Below are 19,540 nucleotides of genomic sequence, written 5' to 3'. Positions count from 1 at the left end.
TTCCTATACTGTATGTTTGTTTCCTATGCTGTATGTTTGTTTCCTATGCTGTATGTGTGTTTCCTATGCTGTATGTTTGTTTCCTATGCTGTATGTGTGTTTCCTATGCTGTATGTTTGTTTCCTATGCTGTATGTGTGTTTCCTAAGCTGTATGTTTGTTTCCTATGCTGTATGTGTGTTTCCTATGCTGTATGTGTGTTTCCTCTGCTGTATGCGTGTTTCCTATGCTGTATGTGTGTTTCCTATGCTGTATGTGTGTTTCCTATGCTGTATGCTTGTTTCCTCTGCTGTATGTGTGTTTCCTAAGCTGTATGTGTGTTTCCTATGCTGTATGTGTGTTTCCTATGCTGTATGTGTGTTTCCTATGCTGTATGTTTGTTTCCTATGCTGTATGTGTGTTTCCTATGCTGTATGCTTGTTTCCTATGCTGTATGTTTGTTTCCTATGCTGTATGCTTGTTTCCTATGCTGTATGTGTGTTTCCTGTGCTGTATGTATGTTTCCTATGCTGTATGCTTGTTTCCTATGCTGTATGTTTGTTTCCTATGCTGTATGCTTGTTTCCTATGCTGTATGTTTGTTTCCTATGCTGTATGTTTGTTTCCTATGCTGTATGATTGTTTCCTATGCTGTATGTTTGTTTCCTATGCTGTATGTTTGTTTCCTAAGCTGTATATTTGTTTCCTATGCTGTATGCTTGTTTCCTATGCTGTATGTGTGTTTCCTATGCTGTATGCGTGTTTCCTATGCTGTGTGCGTGTTTCCTATGCTGTATGCTTGTTTCCTATGCTGTATGTTTGTTTCCTATACTGTATGTTTGTTTCCTATGCTGTATGTTTGTTTCCTATGCTGTATGTGTGTTTCCTATGCTGTATGTTTGTTTCCTATGCTGTATGTGTGTTTCCTATGCTGTATGTTTGTTTCCTATGCTGTATGTGTGTTTCCTATGCTGTATGTTTGTTTCCTATGCTGTATGTGTGTTTCCTATGCTGTATGTTTGTTTCCTATGCTGTATGTGTGTTTCCTATGCTGTATGTGTGTTTCCTATGCTGTATGCTTGTTTCCTATGCTGTATGCTTGTTTCCTATGCTGTATGTATGTTTCCTATGCTGTATGTGTGTTTCCTATGCTGTATGTTTGTTTCCTATGCTGTATGTATGTTTCCTATGCTGTATGTGTGTTTCCTATGCTGTATGTTTGTTTCCTATGCTGTATGCTTGTTTCCTATGCTGTATGTTTGTTTCCTATGCTGTATGTTTGTTTCCTATGCTGTATGTTTGTTTCCTATGCTGTATATTTGTTTCCTATGCTGTATGTTTGTTTCGTTTTGTGTTCTTATTTGTGATTGATTGAATTAAAACAACTGTTATTTATTTTCTTTCAAGAAAATATCAGATTATTTTAAAATAGCTTTTCACCACGACTATATTACTAATGTACATACAGTATAGTGCAAGTAGTGTAGCTAAAAAAAAATAGAGCTAGTAAAAACATTCTGAAATCATTTTAGTTTTTCTTGACCTCAGATTAGTATTTTTAGAAAGGAAACAAAAGTATAAATTTGTTGTACAGTGTAATCCTACTGTATGTGAATTAAAGTAATAGTACTTTTATGTGATGTCACTGTCTCTCTAATAGCTATAATTAATATACAGGCTTGATCACTAATAAATTATATTTATCTTAAAGAGATCTGTGTAGGTCTCAGTTCATCAAAGTGTTTGTTAATGGGACCATGATCGAAATCTCCCCAGAACTGCTCTATTACACAATCTTATAGAGAACAATGAATGAGGTTACAACGTGTCTAATTAAGATTCCAAAGTGTATACAAGGTGATATTGCACTGGCTTTGTGATCCTATGGATAATTCAATGTAGGAGATTTTTTTCTAATGATGATTAAAGAATAGATTGCATGCAATAGATGTAGAGGATATACAAGTGAGTAATATAACTTTAGTTGGATAATCAAACAAGTACAGAGATTAAAGTGTAACCTGGGGATTTAATAGACACAGAGTAACCCCCAGTGCAATCTCACCTTGTATATACTTTGGAATCTTAATCAGAGACGTAGGGGACGATGTGATAATTAATGAGCGCCCAGTGTTGCAATTCAATTGTTCTGGGCGCTCATTAAATATCGCCCTCTTCGCCCCCCTGTGCGACCAGGTTTAGCCGTGGAAACCCGTCTAAAGTTCTGGCTAGGGTGCGCTAACTGCGGTTACCACGCCCTAACTTAGGGGTTTCTCACACATTTCTGCTCGGACCCTCAGCAGAATTGCCGGCGCCGGCGGATATCGCGCCCTGACGGAGCAGCAATTCAATTGCTCTATTGGGTGTCTTAAAAAAAAAAAAGCTGCCAGCAAAAGAATTGAATCTCCCCCATTGTAACCTCATTCATTGTTTCTCTATAAGATTGTGTAACAGAGCAGCTCTGGGGAGATTTCAATAATGGTCCCATGAACAAACACTTTGACGAACTGAGACCTACACACATCTCTGAAAGATAAATATAATTTATTAGTGATCAAGCCTGTATATTTATTATAGCTATTACAGAGACAGTGACATCACATAAAGTACTATTACTGTAACTCACATATAGTACCAGCCCCGTGCGGTCAGGTCTATTTTAATCAGTGGCACCACAAGGGGGCTGCGGGCCACACCCGGGTGTCACCCGCCGAGGGTTGACACCAAGGTGCAGACTCTCCCTCAGTGACAGGAGCCGGGTGCAGCACTCGGCACTGCTCATAGCGCAGTCTGCACCACTGGCACCCCCCTGGCCCTCCCAGTAAAAAGCACGGGAGTTGAGACTGCAGAGTTCGGGCCGTGAGGCCACGCCCCCTTCCTGTGTGGCCACTCCCTGTCCGTGAGCCCACACCCCCTTTTTGACGCACGGCTACGCCTCGAGCACAGCATCCCTCCCCGCGCCAGGTGACACCGCGGGGAGGGACGCCACTGATTTTAATGCACCTTATTCTTTGATTATACACAGACACTTTCTTTTATATTACACTGTGGTGTCTCCTTATTTTCAGAATTTTTAACAAAACATATAATAAAGGGAATATATTTTAGCATGAGTGCGTCCACCTTAGACAGTTCTTTTTTCTTTGTCCTGTTGATTGTACTTTGAGATAATTGTCTGGGATAGCGACCCCCTTTTTCCTTTTAAATAAAATGGTAGATACCAATAGAAATAATTATTTATAGGGGTTTATATAATTATCATTTTCTCTTATAAGATCCTATCTGATAGATATTTGTACCTGTGTGGATAGTTTGTCTTCTCTTCTCTGTTTGATTCATTTTCAGCATATTCGCTGCCATCGATAGGAACTGGTGGGCGGATTGGGATAAATGGCGCGGAAGAATATGTGACAAGGAGAATGTCCCCCCCACCCACCATTTTCCTTATGTCACATATAAGAGAGGGCACAACTCCCCCATTAGGCCCGATAAATTCATACCACACTCCTCCCGTAATAACCGTGCACCTACGCCAAGCACCCTGTCCCTCTGCTAATCTGTGCGAATGCTTCTCTAATTATATAAACTAAGTTAATAATAAAGCTGCATACACACACAACGATTTTGTTACCAACGATTTTATGTACGATTATCTGTCAGACTTTTTAAAGTGTAATGAACAATTTTTTTGAACTACAAACGATTGTTGCATATTCCCTTAATGAAAATCGTTCAGTTGGTCAGTTTGACTGAACTACAAACTACAAACTACAAACATGAACGCGCATGAATGATAATCGTTCATCGTTTTAACGATTGAACGATAAACAATATCATTAACGATAATCGTTCAAAAAATCGTTGTGTGTGTGTATGCACCATTATAAGTAAAATATTTCCTGAACACTATACTGTAGTTGCCTTGAAATGCACTACTGAACTCCGTGACACCATTCTGCAGGGAATAACGAGACAAATGAGGGATATGTAGCAGGAACGCTGTAGTATTATATGACACATTCACAAGTTGTAAAGAGTTCTCTTGGCTGAGTTTCTGAGAAACATATCTCTGATCACTGAAGCCAATGACAGTTGTTATCACAGCCTAAAATAGGGGACAAAAGATTTATCACTTAGCACCAAGTGTCACTGGGTTTGACTAGAGTACTTTCTTTTAAAGACCTTTTGCATTTTTCTTTTCCTTTTGCTGTTTACATGTTGGTGCAATCCCCTTGTGTTTAGTTCTCCTGCCTTCCTAATACTGATATACTACATTAGGAGAAGCTCTTATAATTATCAGCATTTCCTGACACTGATGCTGAACCTGGAGGCTTACCCATGGCAGTGTGACCGGTGCCACCAGCACCCAGGGCCCTAGCCCAAAGGAATGGCATGATTGCTGACATGGCTGAAACTTTATACACCTTGTGGCACCCGGCTGCTTGGGAAGGCACCGGGCACGTTCCGTCAGACTTCCTGCCCCCGGCCTCCTCGTGGCATCACAGCATCATGTGTCCTGGTAGCGGTGGTGTGGGCTTGCCCAGAACACTTGCTGGTATCAGGCGGCAGTGGTTGAACCTGTGTCTGTCAGCCATTATTCCCCTAGCCTTCATCTCACAAACACACAATCTCTACCGACTTAATAGACATCAACTTCATCCATTTCAGGACCAGGAGATATCTATCTGCTCCCATTTACAACACAAGCCTTGTATGACTGATTTACCCTGGGTTCAACTGTTTATTTAGATGTTTATGTATCAAACACTAGAAAGCGTGGAGAAGTGGACCAGGTGAGAAGTTGCCCTTAGCAACCAATCAGCTTTGAAGTAGCATTTATGAAGTACAGTCTATAATTAATAGGTAGGAACTGATTAGTTTCTATAGACAATTACTCCACTGGTCTATTTCTCCATGCTCTTCACTGCTTGGTACATAAACTTATTAATGTAATTAAATCTTTTTATATGAAATAATTGGCAGAGTAGAATGATGTACAGTCAGAAGTCAGTGTTTGCGATGCGTTAGCCTGGTTCCATTATGGTTACTTCACACCATCCCCTGTCAACCAGCATCAGCCAGCAACATACAAGGGAGGGTAACTTCAAGCGAAAAGAGAACTACACCCCCTCTCCAGTCGCTAAGTATCCCATAATACCATCCCAAATCTTATCCTGATTGGCTGCCTACAATAACAAACATGTCAATCAAAGAAAAAGCCAACCTTCAACCCTACTAGCCCAGAACTTAATCTTCACTCGCAAGCCCATAAACGTTTTTGTGCCCTTGAGCTTATCAAAGCTCTCAGTTGCCTTAAGAGTCACCCCATATTCCCTGCACAGCACATATTGGAAATGTAGCAGTTTTAGTACAGTAGGTAGGTTTTCTGGTCTGGAGTACATGATAGAGGCGGCCATTTTGTGGGAGTTGATATTTATAATAATCCAGTTGATCAGTTTACTAGGAACCAACGCCATCACTCCTGGCAAATATTAATGAGGCCTGACTTATATTCATGAGGCATTTGTTCCTAGTGATGTGATAGGCTTCGTACTCACAGATATTTGGATATTGGATCAGGCCACAAAATGGCCGCCTCTGCTGTGTGTTGGCGACTCGTGATCTTTAGACTCTGAAATGTAATGTAAGCCATTCATTTATCTATTAGTCAGTCATTCCCAACAATGCAATTAATGGCTGCAAAGATAAGGCCTGATTCTGAGTTGAACGCAAGTGGAAATACAGAAGGGATCTCGCACCTATCTGCAAACTGCACACGCGCCGTACACAATGATCGCCGACTGTGAATACGCTGCACCATGTGTATGCACACCGAGGGAGATGGCGAATGCTGACAGATTGGTTCGTCCGTTGACAGAACACTATTCCCGGGAAATGGGCGGTAACTAGGCAGAGACCATGTGATCGCACGGAATTGATTTGTCTCATGGTTGCCTCATTTGCAGCGTGCGGATGGAGAAGATAGAGTGTACAAGTCCTGATACTAATGATGGTGGAATAACAGTGGGCGGACCAGCGTTCCGCCTGCAGACGCTCAGATTCTCAGCATACACGGGTGGATACCTGCATAGTCAGCAGGCCGCCATGGCTGTACAAAAAGAAGCCTGTTATGAGACGCCATCGCGGCTCATCTGTAACGCTAGTCCCAGCCGCTGCTAGGCGCCCGGGATGCCGCATCTCCTCAGATTCAGACTAGGGGTGTGCACCGGCCACTTTTCGTGTTTTGTGTTTTGGTTTTGGATCTGGATCTTTCTTCGTGTTTTGGATCTGGATTGGTTTTGCCAAAACCACCCTTCCGTGTTTTGGGTTCTGGGTTTTGTGTTTTGGATCTGTATTTTTTTGAAAAAAAGCATAAAAACAGCTAAAATCACAGAATTTGTAGGTTTTTCTGCTCCTATGCTATTATTAACCTCAATAACCTTAATTTCCACTCATTTCCAGTCTATTCTGAACACCTCACACCTCACAATAGTGTTTTTATGTCCAAAAGGTTGCACCGAGGTAGCTGGATGACTATGCTAAGCGACACGAGTGGGCGGCACAAACACGTGACCCATCTAGGAGTGACACTGCAGTGGCAGGCAGGATGGCAGTTAGAAAAACTAGGCCCCAAACTGTACATAATGCAAAGAAAAAAAGAGGTGCAAGATGGAATTGTCCTTGGGCCCTCCCACCCACCCTTATGTTGTATAAACAGGACATGCACACTTTAACAAATCAATCATTTCAGCGCCAGGGTCTGCCACACAACTGTGGCTGAAATGATTGGTTCGTTTGGGCCCCCACAAAACAAGCTGGCAATGTGTCCCTGCACAAACTGGCTCTACGGAGGCAAGATGTCATCCTCATCCTCCTCATCCACCGATTCCTCACCCTCTTCAGTGTGTACATCCTCATCCTCACAAAGTATTAACTCGTCCCCACTTGAATCCACCACCACAGGTCCCTCTGTACCTTCTGGAGGCTGGTCTCCCTGGAAGAGCTGATAATTCATTTTGATGAACATCATCTTCTCCACATTCTGTGGAAGCAACCTCCTACGCCTTTCGCTGACAAGGTTCCCGGCTGCACTAAACACTCTTTCGGAGTACACACTGGAGGGGGGGCAACTCAGGTAAAATAGAGCCAGTTTGTACAGGGGCCTCCAAATTGCCTCTTTTTCCTGCCAGTACAGGTATGGACTGTCTGACATGCCTACTTGGATGCTGTCACCGATGTAATCCTCCACCATTCTGTCAATGGTGACAGTATCATATGCAGTGACAGTAGACATGTCAGAAATTGTTGCCAGGTCCTTCAGTCCGGACCAGATGTCCAAACTTGGTCCTGCCTGCCCTGCATTACCGCCAGCGGGTTGCTTAGGATACCTAAGTTTTTTCCTGGCAGCCCCAGTTGCGGGAGAAAATGAAGAAGGAGCCGTTGACGTGTCACGTTCCGCTTCAGCTGACAGTGTGTTCACCAGCAGGTCTTTGCACCTCTGCAGGCTTGTGTCGGCCGGAAAGAGAGACACCACATAGGCTTTAAACCTAGGATCGAGCACGGTGGCCAAAATGTAGTGGTCTGATTTCAACAGATTGACCACCCTGGAATCCTGGCAAAGCGAATGAAGGGCTTCATCCACAAGTCCCACATGCCGAGCGGAATCGCTCCGTCTTAGCTCCTCCTTCACTTTCTCCAGCTGCTTCTGCAAAAGCCTGATGAGGGGAATGACCTGACTCAAGCTGGCAGTGTCTGAACTGACTTCACGTGTGGCAAGTTCGAAGGGCTGAAGAACCTTGCACAACACGGAAATCATTCTCCACTGCGCTTGAGTCAGGTGCATACCCCCTCCTTTGCCTATGTCATAGGTGGATGTATAGGCTTGTATGGCCTTTTGCTGCTCCTCCATCCTCTGAAGCATATAGAGGGTTGAGTTCCACCGCGTCACAACCTCTTGCTTCAGGTGATGGCGGGGCAGGTTCAAGAGTGTTTGCTGGCGCTCCAGTCTTCGGCACGCAGTCGCTGAATGGCGAAAGTGGCCAGAAATTTTTCGGGCCACCCAAAGCGTCTCCTGCACGCCCCTGTCGCTTTTCAGAAAATTCTGCACCACCAAGTTTATTGTGTGAGCAAAACATGGGACGTGCTGGAATTTGCCCAGATGTAATGCCCGCACAATATTGGTGGCGTTGTCAGATATCACAAATCCCCAGGAGAGTCTAAGTGGGGTAAGCCACTGGGCGATGATTTCCCTCAGTTTCTCTAAGAGGTTGTCGGCGGTGTGCCTCTTACTGAAACCGGTGATACACAGCGTAGCCTGCCTTGTAACGAGCTGGCGTTTCTGAGATGCTGCTACTGGTGACGCTGCTGCTGTTGCTGCGTAAGGTGATACATCTACCCAGTGGGCTGTCACAGTCATATAGTCCTTAGTCTGCCCTGTTCCACTTGTCCACATGTCCGTGGTTAAGTGGACATTGTGTACAACGGCATTTTTCAGGACACTGAGGACACTTTTTCTGACGTTTCTGTACAGTCTCGGTATCGCCTGCCTAGTGAAGTGGAATCTAGACGGGATTTGGAACCGGGGACACACTACCTCCATCAATTGTCTAAATCCCACTGCACTAATGGCGGATACCGGACGCACGTCTAACACCAACATAGCAGTCAAGGCCTCAGTTATACGTTTTGCTTCAGGATGACTGCTGTCGTACTTCATCCTCCTCGCTAAGGACTGTTGGAGGGTCAATTGTTTAGTAAAAGTAGTGGTGTTCCTACTTCCTCTCTGGGATGATGAACGACTCCCAGCAGCAGCAGCAACAGCAGCAGCGGCAGCAGTAGGCGTAGCAATGCAGGATCCTCCGGAGGAATCCCGGATAGGAGAGTCAGTCATGCCAGTGATATGGCCTGCAGGACTACTTCCGATCCTGACTAAGGAGGAAATTGACGAGGAGGGAGTTGACGGTGTGGTTTGCAGGCGCTTGGATACAACAGGACAACGGGATTTAGGTGTCCCTGGACTGCTTACGGTCTGAGCCAAAGTTTCTGAACTTGACAGTAACTTTTTATGAACGCGCTGCAGGTGCCGTATAAGGGAGGATGTTCCTAGGTGGTTGACGTCCCTACCCCTACTTATTTCACCTTTACATATGGTACATATGGCAAGACAGTTGTTGTCCGGATTTGGATAGAAATATTGCCAGACCAAAGAGGTGGAATGTTTGGTCTTCTGCCCAGGCATGACCGTGATGGGCTTTTTCATCCCACGGACAACAACTGTCTCCCCCGGAGCCTGATTTAAACAAACCACATCACCATCAGAATCCTCCTCGCCAACTTCCTCCTCAGCGCCAGCTACACCAGTATCCTCATCCTGTTGTACTTCAACAGTGACATCTTCAATTTGCATATCAGCAAGTGGACTGTGGGTGCTCCTTTCAGCACTTGCAGGGGGCGTGCAAATGGTGGAAAGAGCCACCTCTTCCCGTCCAGTGCTGGGAAGGTCAGGCATCGCAACCACCACCACACTTGGACTCTCTTTGGGGATTTGTGATATCTTCTTAGAAAGCACAGTTCTTCGCTGTGCTTTTGCCAGCTTAACTCTTTTGATTTTTTTAGTGGGAGGAGGGCTTCCATCGTCATGTGAAGCTGAACCACTAGTCATGAACATACTAGGGATCGACCTTAGCCGTTCCTTGCCACTCCGTGTCGTAAATGGCATATTGGCAAGTTTACGTTTCTCTTCAGCTGATTTAAATGTCTTTTTCAAGGTCATTTTCCTGAACTTTGCCATTTGGGATTGTATGTGCCCTCTACTATGACATTGGGCATCGGCCTTGGCAGACGACGTTGATGGCATGTTATCGTCTATGTCATGACTAGTGGCAGCAGCTTCAGCACTAGGAGGAAGTGGTTCTTGATCTTTCTCTATTTTATTTTTATCGGAGAAAGTTTGGTCCTCCATTTATGTTATATCGATTTGATATATACGTGCGGCTAAACACAGAAAATAAATTTTTTTTTGGTTCGGACTGGAGTGTACTTTGTGGGTTACAGCACCCTTTAACGGTCAAGCCAGCCGGCCCTTTACTTATGACACAGGCGCACTCTTGGCACTACTTTGTTGATGCACGTGCGGCTACTGCGCACACAATTCACAAACACAGAAAATAATTTTTTTTTGGTTTGGCTTTGGACTGGAGTGTACTTTCGGGGGTTACAGCACCCTTTAACGGTCAAGCCAGCCGGCCCTTTACTTATGACACAGGCGCACGCTTGGCACTACTTTGTTGATGCACGTGCGGCTACTGCGCACACAATTCACAAACACAGAAAATAATTTTTTTTTGGTTTGGACTGGAGTGTACTTTCAGGGGTTACAGCACCCTTTAACGGTCAAGCCAGCCGGCCCTTTACTTATGACACAGGCGCACGCTTGGCACTACTTTGTTGATGCACGTGCGGCTACTGCGCACACAATTCACAAACACAGAAAATAATTTTTTTTTGGTTTGGACTGGAGTGTACTTTGGGGGTTACAGCACCCTTTAACGGTCAAGCCAGCCGGCCCTTTACTTATGACACAGGCGCACGCTTGGCACTACTTTGTTGATGCACGTGCGGCTACTGCGCACACAATTCACAAACACAGAAAATAATTTTTTTTTTGGTTTGGACTGGAGTGTACTTTCGGGGGTTACAGCACCCTTAACGGTCAAGCCAGCCGGCCCTTTACTTATGACACAGGCGCACGCTTGGCACTACTTTGTTGATGCACGTGCGACTACTGCGCACACAATTCACAAACACAGAAAATAATATTTTTTTTGGTTTGGACTGGAGTGTACTTTCGGGGGTTACAGCACCCTTTAACGGTCAAGCCAGCCGGCCCTTTACTTATGACACAGGCGCACGCTTGGCACTACTTTGTTGATGCACGTGCGGCTACTGCGCACACAATTCACAAACACAGAAAATAATTTTTTTTTGGTTTGGCTTTGGACTGGAGTGTACTTTCGGGGGTTACAGCACCCTTTAACGGTCAAGCCAGCCGGCCCTTTACTTATGACACAGGCGCACGCTTGGCACTACTTTGTTGATGCACGTGCGGCTACTGCGCACACAATTCACAAACACAGAAAATAATTTTTTTTTGGTTTGGACTGGAGTGTACTTTGGGGGTTACAGCACCCTTTAACGGTCAAGCCAGCCGGCCCTTTACTTATGACACAGGCGCACGCTTGGCACTACTTTGTTGATGCACGTGCGGCTACTGCGCACACAATTCACAAACACAGAAAATAATTTTTTTTTTGGTTTGGACTGGAGTGTACTTTCGGGGGTTACAGCACCCTTAACGGTCAAGCCAGCCGGCCCTTTACTTATGACACAGGCGCACGCTTGGCACTACTTTGTTGATGCACGTGCGGCTACTGCGCACACAATTCACAAACACAGAAAATAATTTTTTTTTTGGTTTGGACTGGAGTGTACTTTGGGGGTTACAGCACCCTTTAACGGTCAAGCCAGCCGGCCCTTTACTTATGACACAGGCGCACGCTTGGCACTACTTTGTTGATGCACGTGCGGCTACTGCGCACACAATTCACAAACACAGAAAATAATTTTTTTTTTGGTTTGGACTGGAGTGTACTTTCGGGGGTTACAGCACCCTTAACGGTCAAGCCAGCCGGCCCTTTACTTATGACACAGGCGCACGCTTGGCACTACTTTGTTGATGCACGTGCGGCTACTGCGCACACAATTCACAAACACAGAAAATAATTTTTTTTTTGGTTTGGACTGGAGTGTACTTTGGGGGTTACAGCACCCTTTAACGGTCAAGCCAGCCGGCCCTTTACTTATGACACAGGCGCACGCTTGGCACTACTTTGTTGATGCACGTGCGACTACTGCGCACACAATTCACAAACACAGAAAATAATATTTTTTTTGGTTTGGACTGGAGTGTACTTTCGGGGGTTACAGCACCCTTTAACGGTCAAGCCAGCCGGCCCTTTACTTATGACACAGGCGCACGCTTGGCACTACTTTGTTGATGCACGTGCGGCTACTGCGCACACAATTCACAAACACAGAAAATAATTTTTTTTTGGTTTGGCTTTGGACTGGAGTGTACTTTCGGGGGTTACAGCACCCTTTAACGGTCAAGCCAGCCGGCCCTTTACTTATGACACAGGCGCACGCTTGGCACTACTTTGTTGATGCACGTGCGGCTACTGCGCACACAATTCACAAACACAGAAAATAATTTTTTTTTGGTTTGGACTGGAGTGTACTTTCAGGGGTTACAGCACCCTTTAACGGTCAAGCCAGCCGGCCCTTTACTTATGACACAGGCGCACGCTTGGCACTACTTTGTTGATGCACGTGCGGCTACTGCGCACACAATTCACAAACACAGAAAATAATTTTTTTTTGGTTTGGACTGGAGTGTACTTTGGGGGTTACAGCACCCTTTAACGGTCAAGCCAGCCGGCCCTTTACTTATGACACAGGCGCACGCTTGGCACTACTTTGTTGATGCACGTGCGGCTACTGCGCACACAATTCACAAACACAGAAAATAATTTTTTTTTTGGTTTGGACTGGAGTGTACTTTCGGGGGTTACAGCACCCTTAACGGTCAAGCCAGCCGGCCCTTTACTTATGACACAGGCGCACGCTTGGCACTACTTTGTTGATGCACGTGCGGCTACTGCGCACACAATTCACAAACACAGAAAATAATTTTTTTTTTGGTTTGGACTGGAGTGTACTTTGGGGGTTACAGCACCCTTTAACGGTCAAGCCAGCCGGCCCTTTACTTATGACACAGGCGCACGCTTGGCACTACTTTGTTGATGCACGTGCGACTACTGCGCACACAATTCACAAACACAGAAAATAATATTTTTTTTGGTTTGGACTGGAGTGTACTTTCGGGGGTTACAGCACCCTTTAACGGTCAAGCCAGCCGGCCCTTTACTTATGACACAGGCGCACGCTTGGCACTACTTTGTTGATGCACGTGCGGCTACTGCGCACACAATTCACAAACACAGAAAATAATTTTTTTTTTGGTTTGGACTGGAGTGTACTTTGGGGGTTACAGCACCCTTTAACGGTCAAGCCAGCCGGCCCTTTACTTATGACACAGGCGCACGCTTGGCACTACTTTGTTGATGCACGTGCGACTACTGCGCACACAATTCACAAACACAGAAAATAATATTTTTTTTGGTTTGGACTGGAGTGTACTTTCGGGGGTTACAGCACCCTTTAACGGTCAAGCCAGCCGGCCCTTTACTTATGACACAGGCGCACGCTTGGCACTACTTTGTTGATGCACGTGCGGCTACTGCGCACACAATTCACAAACACAGAAAATAATTTTTTTTTTGGTTTGGACTGGAGTGTACTTTGGGGGTTACAGCACCCTTTAACGGTCAAGCCAGCCGGCCCTTTACTTATGACACAGGCGCACGCTTGGCACTACTTTGTTGATGCACGTGCGACTACTGCGCACACAATTCACAAACACAGAAAATAATATTTTTTTTGGTTTGGACTGGAGTGTACTTTCGGGGGTTACAGCACCCTTAACGGTCAAGCCAGCCGGCCCTTTACTTATGACACAGGCGCACGCTTGGCACTACTTTGTTGATGCACGTGCGGCTACTGCTCACACAATTCACAAACACAGAAAATAATTTTTTTTTTGGTTTGGACTGGAGTGTACTTTCGGGGGTTACAGCACCCTTAACGGTCAAGCCAGCCGGCCCTTTACTTATGACACAGGCGCACGCTTGGCACTACTTTGTTGATGCACGTGCGGCTACTGCGCACACAATTCACAAACACAGAAAATAATTTTTTTTTTGGTTTGGACTGGAGTGTACTTTCGGGGGTTACAGCACCCTTAACGGTCAAGCCAGCCGGCCCTTTACTTATGACACAGGCGCACGCTTGGCACTACTTTGTTGATGCACGTGCGGCTACTGCGCACACAATTCACAAACACAGAAAATAATTTTTTTTTTGGTTTGGACTGGAGTGTACTTTCGGGGGTTACAGCACCCTTAACGGTCAAGCCAGCCGGCCCTTTACTTATGACACAGGCGCACTCTTGGCACTACTTTGTTGATGCACGTGCGGCTACTGCGCACACAATTCACAAACACAGAAAATAATTTTTTTTTGGTTAGGACTGGAGTGTACTTTCGGGGGTTACAGCACCCTTTAACGGTCAAGCCAGCCGGCCCTTTACTTATGACACAGGCGCACGCTTGGCACTACTTTGTTGATGCACGTGCGGCTACTGCGCACACAATTCACAAACACAGAAAATAATTTTTTTTTTGGTTTGGACTGGAGTGTACTTTCGGGGGTTACAGCACCCTTAACGGTCAAGCCAGCTGGCCCTTTACTTATGACACAGGCGCACGCTTGGCACTACTTTGTTGATGCACGTGCGGCTACTGCGCACACAATTCACAAACACAGAAAATATATTATTTTTTTAGCACTTGGGGGGAGCACCCCTGATGGACAGAGCACCCCCTGGACAACACTACAGCACTCCTTTAGGACTGGGACACTGCACAGGACTTTGGAGTGGACACAGCCCCTATGGAGAACTGACTGCACAACACAGTCCAGCCAGCCCCTATGGACTTTGAAGTAGTGGACACAGCCCCTATTAACAACAGCAGCACAGCACAACACAGCCAGCCCCTATGGACTTTGAAGTAGTGGACAACAGCAGCACTACACTACACTACACTACACAGCCCTAACTCCCACCCTCCCTCTTCACTGTCCACAGCCGAGTGAGAAAATGGCGCCGACGTGTGTACCTTATATAGGATCCAAAACCCGCGAGACTCGGAAGGCGGGAAGATGACGTTTTGCCTCGATTTCAGATCCGAGTCAGGCGGGAAAAGTCGAGCCTGACTCGGATCGGACTCGGATCGGGGGGGCTCGGGGGGGTTCGGATTTCAGAAATCCGAACCCGCTCACCCCTAATTCAGACCCAATGTTACCCATGCTTTGTTAATTATGATTCACTAACAAACTGCCAAGGAAAATGTGATTTATAATCTGTGGTGCTACATCGTTAGGTCAGTATATATTTTCTGGTGCCTACCCGCACTTTCCTACTAATATTTTGTACTTTTTTGTACTAAGCTCTGAAAAACTATAAAACTGGAGAGTGACAAACCACCAGCCAATCAGCTCCCAACTGTCATGTTACAGGCTGTGTTTGAAAAATGACAGTTGGGAGCTGATTGGTTGGTCGTTTATCACTTTCCACTTTATCACTCCCCAGAGCTTAGTACATCTGGCCCTCAGGTGTCTGTGAAACGGATGCGAGAAAAAACGCCTGAGATACAAGTTACGCAGCAGTGCGAGATGTTTCCCAGAGGTGTCAACGCTCCATCAATGTGTCGCCATTTTACAGAGTGCCATTCCGCACTATGGGCCTGATTCAGTAAAGAGCGCAAGTGCCGAGACGTGCACAGTCATACGATTTCCGCAATCTGCGCATTCGTATGCATCGCAGTGCACGTGCGCAAACTAGCCACTGAGATCGGGAAGGAGAGCGAATTCTGTACGCAGACCCATCGGAGAGTGATTGACATGAAGTATCATTTGGGGGTGTTGACGGGAGGGTGGTCGAGCGAACGCAGCCAGGCGTGCCAGTGCGTTTGAACGCCATTACAGGGGCGTGCATAATTAAGCTCCTGCGACGGCATACGCAGCCTGAACGCTAGATACCGACAGGACGTTTAGCAGTGTGTGAGTGAGGTCTGACCTGCCGTAATTGTGCGTGAGGCAGCGATGGTACTCGATGGTACCGATATGTTCGCAAGGTATTACGGATGTGAGTAGAGGGAAGTGGGCGTCTTTATGTTATACTGTGGCGGCATTGCAATCGCAGTCATTTGCATAATTTCACAGCAGAATTGCGTGCGCGCTTGCTGCCGCGATCGCATCAGCGATCCTTGCTGAATCAGCCCCTATATTCGTACATTTCCTCTTCACTGGATTCCTGGTCTGTTAATAGAGCAGCCAATCCGTTCCGATGTGTGGCGCGGCTGGGCTAGGGTTGGCATCGCGCAAAGACAGATTCTGCCAGCGACAGACTTTGAACCCGCATGAGAAAATAAAGGTGAATATTGAAGTGAGTTGGAAAATGCTGCTTCTGTCCATTATTATCGAGTGACCCAGAGATGTGCTAAGTGCTGTAACCCGGCTGTGTCAGATGGGATTAGGAGAAGACCTGCAGGCATTTAAGATAAAGCAGAACTGATTATTTAATGCTTATCTCCAGCCGAAGCAATTGAAACAATAAAAGAAATGTAAATAGTTGTTCAGACCACGGTTTATGTGTGCTAAGTAACAGCGACTGCTGGGAAGGACGCATTTTAGGATTCGTATGATAGAAACCGTAGCTACAGTATGTTCCTTGAGAAAATAAGATTTAAAACCTCAAAGCTGTACTACTTCCTATACAGGGGCGTATCTATAACGGGTGCTGGGTGTGCGGGGAACACGGGCCCCTGGGTCCAGGGGGCCCCGCACTGCATGCCCAGCACCCATAGTATTACTTACCTCTCCTGAGTCCCATGTCAGTGCGGGAGCCCGGCGCTGTAAAAACGACTGGTAAAAAGGCCGCCGCTGCCATTTTCCCGTCGTTTGCGCATGTGCAGTACAGGGAAACTGGCCACCGCGGCCATTTTCCCGGTGACCTGTGCATACTCTATATACTCTGGGCGCACTCTAGTTCCCAGAGTCTATAACTCCGGCGCTGGCCGCGCACAGCTCAGTGCGCTGCCGGCCGCCGGACAGAGAGGAGGGGGCCTGTGTCAGAGACTGCACACGGGCCCCCTCCTCTCTAGAAACGCCCCGGTTCCTATGCATAAAATTTTTACTAACATCTTCCCTCCACTGGATGTTTTGCCCAGGGGCTAAATTGTTCTCTGTGTTACTGCGGAAGGGAACAGACGGGACCAATGAGAAGATTCAATCAAGATAAGCCATCGATATGATATGCCGCATGGTGCAGAATCCCGACAGCGGTAGGTAAGTAAGACAGGAATACAACACAGGAATTTACCAAAAATTGTGATTATAATCTCAAGTGTAATGTAACCAAGCTCGGTCCAAGTTAGAACTTTTATACGACGTAGTATCTTATAATCTGCGAGAACATCGGCCGGCTAAGTGACCCATGCAAACCCGGCTGCCGCAGATGAGAGAAAGAGGCTAGGAAATCTCCGCCAACCAACGGAGATCCTGGCCCTTACCTCCCACCCAACAGCGGCGTCACACCTCCGTTTTGGTAAATGGAGGCTGTCAACACCCCTCCCCACCAACAAACGGCAGTAGCCTGTCAATCAATGATAGTCTGTGCCAGTCTGCATGTGATCACGCAGGAACCGTACTGCACATGCCCAGTATGGGTCAGGTGCCAGCGCAGATTACCCACCATCGGGATTACTGCTGAGTAAGGCTTATAGCCTGCTCTGGGACTGATACATAAAGGATTTCCATGATACATAAGTAGTGAGGTGTAAATGTCACACATGAAGAAATATGGAGAAAACTGAGTTGATCAGAATCTGCTTATTATGTAAGAAGTTTTAGGAAGTTGGTTCTTACACAATTGTCTTTTATTAGTTCAGCTAAATCATGAAATGTTAGAACTAGATGAAGGAATTCCATAGAAGTCCTCCCAGTAAATGTGCACAGTCTTCTCCTTTGTGGAGAATTAATATGGCAATAGCATGGTGCACAGGTCATGGGCTTACCCAAATGAAGCAATCACTTCACTAGGACTCCTGCCATCTGCTTTATTTAGCAGGGTACCTTGGGATTACTTAGTCAGGTCTTCTGCAATTACATTACTATGGAGAGGTCCGGCAGGAGACCAGGCTAATTGTAAATGCCAGTACATAATAGAGAAAGTGCTGGTAGTCCTCTCTGCTAGAGGTAATAAGATATTACTAGTATTTATGACCCATCTGTCACCAGGTCACTATTGTGGCCAGCATATAGACTAATCCCTTCTGTGTCTCTCCAGCCTCAACTGTCAAAGCTCTCCACAGCTGCGCCTGATATCTCCCAAGCCTCATACACCCCAGTGTCTCTCCAGCCTCATGCCCTCAGCTCTTGCCACCCCCTGTGTCTCTCCAGCCTCATGCCCTTCCTGTGTCATTCCAGTCTCATGCCTCTCCGTCTCTCCAACCTCATGCCACGTGTCTCTTTAGCCTCACGCACCCTTATGACCCTCCAGCCTTGTGAGAAACTTAACAATAATTATTTTAACATACACATGTCTTTTAATCATAGCAAAATAAGAAATTAGCTTTTTAGATTTGGTTATTGGTATAGAGGAGAATGAATTAAAAACAAAACATTTTCAAAAATCAACGGATAGTAACTCCTACATAAATGTAGGGAGCAATCACCATCCGCAATGGTTAAAGAACATCCCAAAAGGGCAAATGACAAGGATGAGAAGAAACAAAACGGATGTTGAGATTTTTAAAAAAACAAGCAGATGGTTTAAAGAAGAAATTCATACAGAAGGGCTATAAACAAGAAGAAATAAATCCACATATAAAAAGAATGGAAGATGTGAATAGAGATGACCTTCTTTGCAAGAAAAAGGATAAGAAAGCAGAAATAATACTACCATTTATCACTACGCTCAATGGACAGTATAAACAAATAAAAAAAATTGTGAATAAATACTGGCACATGTTATAACAGGACCCTGTTATCAAAACTATTCTCCAAGACCGACCCAAATTCATATATAAAAAAGCACAAAATATTAGAAATAAAATAGTGAAAAGCATGGCACCAGTAATTAGAGGGGGTAGAATTAAAACTAAAGGATTCTTTAGATGCGGGCTATGTGCAATGTGTAGGAATAATGGGAAACAAGAGAGTGAGGGCCTGATTCAGACCCGGTCGCAAGCGCTGTGCGCTCACAACCGGGTCGATGGTAGGCCAGTGCGTCGCGCGCATGTGCGAGACCCGGATAGCGACGTTGTTTTTAGATAAGTTTATGTATTGGAGAGGGGGTGATCTCTTCTGAAAAATCTGTTTGGCTGCATTCAAATTGGAGCGCGGTATTTGTCTATTGATTTCTTATGCCACCTGTGTCTCTCCAGCCTTATGCCACCCATGTCTCTCGTTTCATGTTCTCATCTCTCTAGCCTTATTTCCCCTGAGTCTCTCCTTCCTAATGTCACACTCTCTCCAGTCTCATGCCCCCATGTCTCTCCAACCTCATGCCAGCCCATCTTTTCTGTCACATGCCCCCTTGTGTCTCTCCAGTCTCATATCCTCCCAAGTCTCCCCAACCTCCTGTCACACTATGTCTCTCCAGCCTCATGTCACCCCATGTCTCTCCAGCCTCATGCCCCCCTTTTTCTTTACAAACTCATGATCCTCATGTCTCTCCAGCCTTATGCCACACCCTGTCTCTCCATCCTTATGCTACTTCATATCTTTCCAGCCTCATACTCCCCTGTATCTCCAGCCTCATGC

The sequence above is a fragment of the Taudactylus pleione genome, unplaced genomic scaffold (assembly GCF_031769625.1).
Source record: "Taudactylus pleione unplaced genomic scaffold, aTauple2 ptg000383l, whole genome shotgun sequence".
Taxonomy (NCBI): domain Eukaryota; kingdom Metazoa; phylum Chordata; class Amphibia; order Anura; family Myobatrachidae; genus Taudactylus; species Taudactylus pleione.
The sequence above is the reverse complement of the archived record's forward strand: the minus strand, read 5'-3'. Positions refer to the sequence as shown.